This window comes from Ammospiza caudacuta, chromosome 6 (genome assembly GCF_027887145.1).
Source record: "Ammospiza caudacuta isolate bAmmCau1 chromosome 6, bAmmCau1.pri, whole genome shotgun sequence".
NCBI lineage: Eukaryota > Metazoa > Chordata > Aves > Passeriformes > Passerellidae > Ammospiza > Ammospiza caudacuta.
In genome coordinates, this window is record NC_080598.1 from 41853419 (window position 1) to 41860774 (window position 7356).

Below are 7356 nucleotides of genomic sequence, written 5' to 3' on the forward strand. Positions count from 1 at the left end.
CTGAAAAGACAAAATGTTCAGAAAATTACATTCCAATGAATGTTTGCCCTTAGAAGCAAAAGAAGAGCTTAATAATCTCATATGATGCATAAAATGAGTGATAAAATCAACAGAGTAGATATACTGGTCATTGAAAGGTGAGGGGAATAAGACAAGCCTTCATTAAACTTGGCCTTTAAATGTTTTTAAAAAGCAAAATACAGAAACACCAAGTCTTGCACCTGCCAGTGCGTGGAGAGCATCATGAAAAGATGACTGATAACCAATGTTTTTCTGTGCTTGATGCATCAGTTGAATTTGGCAGTTGCTCTGAATAAAGCGGAGACCACCTCTGTGCGTTCAGCATTCCTTATGTATCAGCACCTGAGTCCTTTGAGAGACTTTGTATACTGCCTGAAGCATTCAGCAGGGAAGTACAGCACATGTTGAATAGCAAAGGCTGCAGTGAGGACTGATGTTTTGACCCAGAGAAGATGATAGAAATGTAGAGCTAGCAATTGTGAAAAGCTTTGGGAGGATTCAGAGCTTCTAGGCTCTGGTTCTCTATCAATCCAAAGGATCACAGGTGGTAACTGAAACAGATTAATTTGTAATTCTGATATAAGCATAATACATTTTTCTGCTGACTGTATAGAGTCATAGACCTCAAAGACCTACTGATAGTTGCCTCTAGCATGACATTTTATCCCTGTCACAGTGGTTTTTGTTAACAGGTTACATTATATGGGGAAGGAGATTATGGTAACTGAGACATGTAAAGGACTCCTGCCAAACACAGAACAAAACATTAGCTTGTGCAGAGGCTTGTGATCTTCTGTACTGATGTAAAACAGCTGTTTGGAAAACATCTCTTGGTCTTCTGAGGTCTGAGTGGTTTCTGTGTGCAAATGGGGGACAAAGGGAGATGTAGCTGAAGTCTTATAAGCAAAACTGTTTTGACTGAGGTCCTGAACTTTTTTTATGACCAAAACTTGTATCTTGGCAGCAGGAGTGGGCAAAGCTTTAATATTCTGAGTTTAGCTATTTATTTGTTCATTTACAAGCTCATAAGCTGTAATAGCAAAGCATCTTTCACAATCTTTATTCTGTCAGTAAAATACATGTGGTATTATAATTGCAATCTGGCTCATGCCTAGAAACAGTTTTTCTGCTGGGCCAATTACCAGTATTTGTGGTGCTCTGGTATAGCAGTACAGAGAACTAGCAAGGTAGATCAGTCTAAAACTTGCATTTATGAGCTAAACAATATGGACTATTCATTCTTAGAAATGTGTTATATGAAATTATAATTGAAAACCAATTAATCAACCAAGAGGGAAATTCACCTGCTAGCTAATGTATTTTAAATTATATACACTTCTGACACAGCCTTTTCTGAAGGTTGAATGATAATGGGGGTGGTTTCATTCTTATTCCCCTTTGCAGGGGATTGTATTCCCCTTTGGAGCTGAGGAGTTGTGCTGGGTTCCCTGCTCAGCTTTGCAAATACATTGTTCAAAACATCAATTCAAACTGACGTTACTGTGCTTTATCCACCAGTGAGCAGTTTTGCCCATTCCCTGTATCTAAGGTACAGATTCCAGGTGGATGGCACGAAATCCTTTTTTCCATATTTTGTGTTTGTAGGACAGATTTGAGTCATTATCTCTAGGCTAAGGAGATGGTAAAACACCTTAGTCATTCCTACAGGGGCTATTTATGTAGAGGAAGGATATTCTTCAGCCTAGATCTTGGCAAAGTTTTTTTTTTGCTTATAAGGTTTTTAAAATAGCATAAATTACATTCCAAGGATTTTTATGTGGTTTTACATTGTTTATATGTGTGTCTCTCTATATCATTAAATTAATGGTTTAAAATTTTTTAGGATTTTAGGCCAAACTAAAACTAAAGCTGGTTGTTTGGTTTTTTTAATATATCACTAACTACATGTTGTAATACCATTCGACTGTAGGTTTTTTGATATTTTTTTCTTGATTTTCAAAAGCTATTAAGCTGTACCTATTTTTGTATGAAATCCACTTTGATAACGGATAAACAATTTGATATTTCTACATGTGAAATTCTGTGTACAAATAGTGTTTAGATAAGCTGCTTTAATCTGTTATTGTGCATATTTTATAATTTTATAGTTAATTCAGGAACTTAGAATAATTTTTTTTATTGTATACATTTGTGACTGGTTGTAAAATAATCACAGAAGTACAGTGTCAGCATGAATTAATTATGCAAGTAAACCAAATGGCTATTTCATTTTTTTACTGAAATGCCAAGAGTTTGAAGAGATCTTTTGTCTTAATAGATTAGCCAGAATTCATTGGGAAAAGTCTTAGTATGTTTAAGGTAATGGGAAAATCTTGCTTTCAGTGCATCCTACAGAGATCTGTTTAAAACAGATGACAGTCTGTCACGTTCAGTAGCACATCAGTCATCAGATTTATTCTAATTCCTTAAGCTGAACATTTCATTCAAGCTTGTAGATTGTCTTGTCAAGCTACCAAAAGCCTCATAGCTTTTCTGTCAAGCATAGAGTTGCACCAGCAGTTCACAAATAAATGCTAAGCTGCAAAAATACTGTTTATTTTCTTTAACCTTTTATTCAGTTAACTACACTGTTCTTTCGTGTTATTTTCTCCACATGTGTTTATCACAAGGTATTCGAGGGACTGCCTTCTAAACATGCCTCATCCTGACCACAGCCACTTCAGACCAAGGACCACTCATTTTGGGGCAGGTTGTTTTTACTTGTAGCAGTCTAGACCACCGTGGTTATCACATTCCTCCTGTAATCACAAAGGCCCAGTGAGCAGTTTCCTTTGCTGCAGACGTGAAGGAGTCTCAGTGCTGCAGCACTGGCAGCTGTGGTGGGGCCACTCTGGCTTTGTGCAGAGTGGCCGTGGACTTCTTGCCCTGCATGGAAAGGGACACTTCTGCTGTCAGCCCATATAGCCATGACATTCTTTGTATTTACTCATTGCAATCCTTCTAAGATATTCTCTCAGGCTGTATTGTGTATGTTTGTGTCTTTTTTTTTTTTTTTCATTTCCTGTCTGTTCATCTCTAATTCTGAGCTTTTTGATTTAAATGAAGTTGTCTGTGTAAACTGTAGCACTTGCTTATGAAGTCTACTTAAACCTTACATGGTGGTGAGAGCTTGACTTGAGACATACTTTCTTGAAGTCAGCATGTGTATATCTGAGGTAGTAAAACATTGAGGATGGTTAGTTGAAGTTAAATAATTGAATTAAGACAAGAAAGTAAACTATTAGATTGGTGAATATGTATAAATTACATTTAAGGCCAAAAAATTACTTGTAAAGTACTGAAAGCCTCATGTCCAGATAAGACTAATCTCTATATTAAATTGTTAATGCTATGGAATTCAATATAAAGTTGTGACTGCCCTTTAATAGAAAGATTTCCTTGGTTGTCTCTTTTAGCTATTAAAAATTATATCTAAGCTGTCTGTTAATAATTTTCCAGAATCATCAATTTCAGAACTCTAGTTTTTACTTCTAATTCTTCACTGTAACTTGTGATTTCTTTTAATACATGTTTTTTCCTGTCATTTATATGCCGTGCTAAATTTTCTCCTCTAATCTGGTGTTTTTCTTTGTTATAAAGCCCTGCTCTTTTTAATTTTTCTTGGTCTGTTAAATGGCCAGTGTGTTCTTTTAGCAGGCTTGTTCCTTGAATGGATATTCTGAAAGACACATTGTACATGTCTAGAAAGGAACTGTGGGGTTGAAGGCCTAGATAAAACTAAAGCCTGAGTATATAAAAAAAAGATTGTTAAAATGTCAAGATAATGAAAAGTCAGAAAATAAATTATACCTATTATTAATTTTGAATTGTATTCAAACATAGAAATATGTATCATAGACAAAAGCTGATTACAGAGAGATAAAATTCAATTTTACACTAGGATAATTGTTTTATGTATTTTACATTTATTTATAAGATCAGATAAAGGCCTGGAATTCTCTATATAAATCACAGTATGGTCCTGATGAATGCCAAGGTCAGTAAAAGGAAACCCCTTCACTTGCAAAACACATTGCTACTGCAGAAAATGCAAAGTGAATAAAATGAAACTGATAGGCACCATCTTTCCTACTACACATTCTTTACTTGCATTATAATGTTAGATCTTAGAGTAGTTTTGAGTGTTCAAAGGAGTGAATAGGTATCAATGCTCTCAGCATCCTCCCATATATTATCTGTAGCCAAATTCACATACCTTTGCTAAGTAGAGATTAATGCAAAACTTACTTGAGGATTGTGAGTGAGGCTGGATCTGTTGTCACTGTAACACTGTGAAATTAGATTGGCCCAGTTCAAAGGCCTTGCACATGCTGGAGATGTAGTTGATGGATCCAAATGTCACGTAGATGGCGGAGCCCATGATTTAAGAGTACATTTCTGCAATAAATTACTTCCTATCAGGAAGGCTTATTTTTTCCTGAATCAAATCTCTGGTATGTCTTCAAGAGAAGGAAATTTAACTATTTTTCAGACTGGAAAGGACAATAAAATGGATTCTAGGTTCTCACAAAAGTGACTCTGTGTCGGGTACCTCAGCTGGATCAGCTTGAACTGAGGAAGAGGACGCCCTCTCAGTAACTGAATTTCAAGTCAGAATTTGGAATATGTGAACTGAAATGGCTGCCATTCACCTTACCACACACATTTAATAAATAAGTTGTAGTGTTCAGTGATGAGTTTTCCATGTGTAGTGTATTGGAGCTTTTGAGTCCTAGGACAATAAAAAACAGAGTCCTTAACATCGCATCCACTTCACAAAAAAATGTTACTAGACCTGACAAGTATTTAATCAAGCTGGGCATTTTTCACAAGCGGTAACTTCGAAAACATGACTTCATCAACTGACTTACTTAGAGCAAGGAGTTGTGCACTTGTTGCTTTTTACAAAGTCCAGCTTTTTGGGCTTCTGTCAAAGTACCAGTGTCACTGAGGTCAGGAATTTGCACTGTTACTCAGTCTGTTACACACTGTTACACAGTTAGATTACGTCAGAGAGTTGAGGCAATGAGTAGTGACTCTACAACTGTAGGATGAGGAACTGGTGTCACTGAGCAGCTCTTCCAGGCAAGTGCTGGCATTACAAATGGTCTTTTGTTTTCTTCCAGAATTGTAAGTTTTTTATAACCTTGTGGCTTGTTCTGCTTCAGCCAAGGAAGGGCCAGTGCTGCAGGGTCAGAATCTGATCTTGGATTTCTCAGGTAGGATTCAGGGTAAATGGTTTTGCATGCTGAGTGGTTTAACAACTATGGAGTTCTGGTATAGTGCTTGGTAAGCTTCTGCACAGGCAGCTTTTATCTGCTGGGCTGGTGATGAGATCACTGAGGCCTTCTTCCATGTAATCAGGCTGTCTTTCCAAATGCTGAAAATTGATTAGTCTGCAGAAGTACAGATACAGAAATAGCTGTACAGAAGTACAAATACTTGTGAGAGTAGATTCACTTTCCTTTTTTGATACAATTGGATTTCCTTCAGGGTCATAGTGAGAAAATTCCTGATTCAATGCAATTATGAAAGGGCAGTAATGGACCCTGTCCACCTGTTGGTTCATGTATCCTGAAATATAAAACAACGAAGCATCCATGAAGGATTCCTTTCTCATAAAGGTTATGGATTAGGGTGCCCTGGGTGTTTCCAGAGACTGTTGTGGCATGTACAGTCAACTAGTTAAGGGTGTTTAAGTTAGTTTTTTGCACTACAGCAGCATAAATGGAGGGTGATCTAAATATGCCTGGGTGCAATCTTGAGCTTCTTGCTTTATGGACTTAGAATTTGATAGCAGCGAGAATAAACAGAGTTGTGGGGTGTAACACTTCGCACAATGTACTGAAGGTGACTGCTGTGCAGGTGTACAAGGTAACTCTAATTAAAACAGTTTCCCCTTGAAATGTAATTTTGTTCCTCCTCTTCACTATCCAGTGGTAGACTAATATTTGTCTCCGGAATGTTTTTCCAGGATCTGAAGTGGAATTACAGTATCTGAAGGTTACTAAATATTAGGCAAAAATTATAATTCTCTTCATAGTTTAAAAGTATCTTTCATATTTCAAAAACCCTCCTGGATGTACAATTCTTTTGGCAAACATTCACTGTCTTGCACTAGAGAGAAAACTTACTATAAATAGCATAGGCTACTTTCATAGTGAGGTTCCCCTCCAGTTGTATCCAAATTTACCTTAAAAGTTAGCAACAACCAAAAATAAAATCAAACTAGGTACTTTATTGAGAATCCCTCTAGTGTAACATATGACACTTTCTTTCCAATAATACCGGCATTCAGATCATTAGGGAGGTTGGGGAAATAATGAATTATCTGTACATCTTCAGCTCTTAAAAATCCCACATGTAATAAAGCCAGTGATGGATTTTTTTAAACTGTAATCCTGTAGAATATAATTATGTGTGAAAGTGTCACTGTTTAGTAATGCAGGAATTATACTGTAAATAAAAGAAAAATTTTGTTCCACATGCTCTAGAAATGCATTCAGATTAATGTTAAAGTCCAGTTATAAAGAAGTTCATAAAAATATCAGATGTTATCAAAAATGTTTTGAAAAAAACCCTTTAGCTCATCTGATTAAAGAAAAATGTGATCAGAGCATGACCCCAGAGCGTGGGGTCTCTGGACTTCTCGAATGTCTTTAGGAACAGGATTTTAGGAAGGTGACTATTAATGGATGTCTGAGTATAGGTGTGTTTTTTCAATCTGTCCTGAAAGCACTGTGGAAAACCTTATAAATACTGAACTACCTTTTCCTTAGATTTAGTTTATATATAGTATCCTTGATAAAAAACCAAAAATAATCGTACACCTCCATAAAGTTCAGTGTGATGAGTAAATTAACTTGAATTCACTTAACTCTTTTCAGGCAGACAGCAAGTTATTGCAAAAACAGCAACCTTTTCACAACACCTCCTTTCCCAAACCTGACTGCTCAGCAGATGCACAGTCCAGCTGAAAAACTGAGGACAGTGGAATACCTTCTTTGGATAAGCAGAGATATGAACAGCTATAACTGATTAGATATTGTGGCTTTGAATTCCAGAAGGAATTAAAAGAAATTGAAGTGTAAGACCACTGAAAGCAGTGACAAAGGGTCATAACTTCTACCAGAAAAATTATGCTTTTCCCTTTTTTCTTTACATTTAATTCTGGACGTGTTAAGATTTGCCTTTGACACTGAGGAGTTACGAAAGCACAACACTAAAGCAAGCTGCTTTCATTTATAATGAGTTGCAGAAAATATTTCAGAAGACTTTCTTCATTCCTCTCAGTTGGACTGTGAAAGAGGAAGTTATTTAGGAGTTTTCTTAATG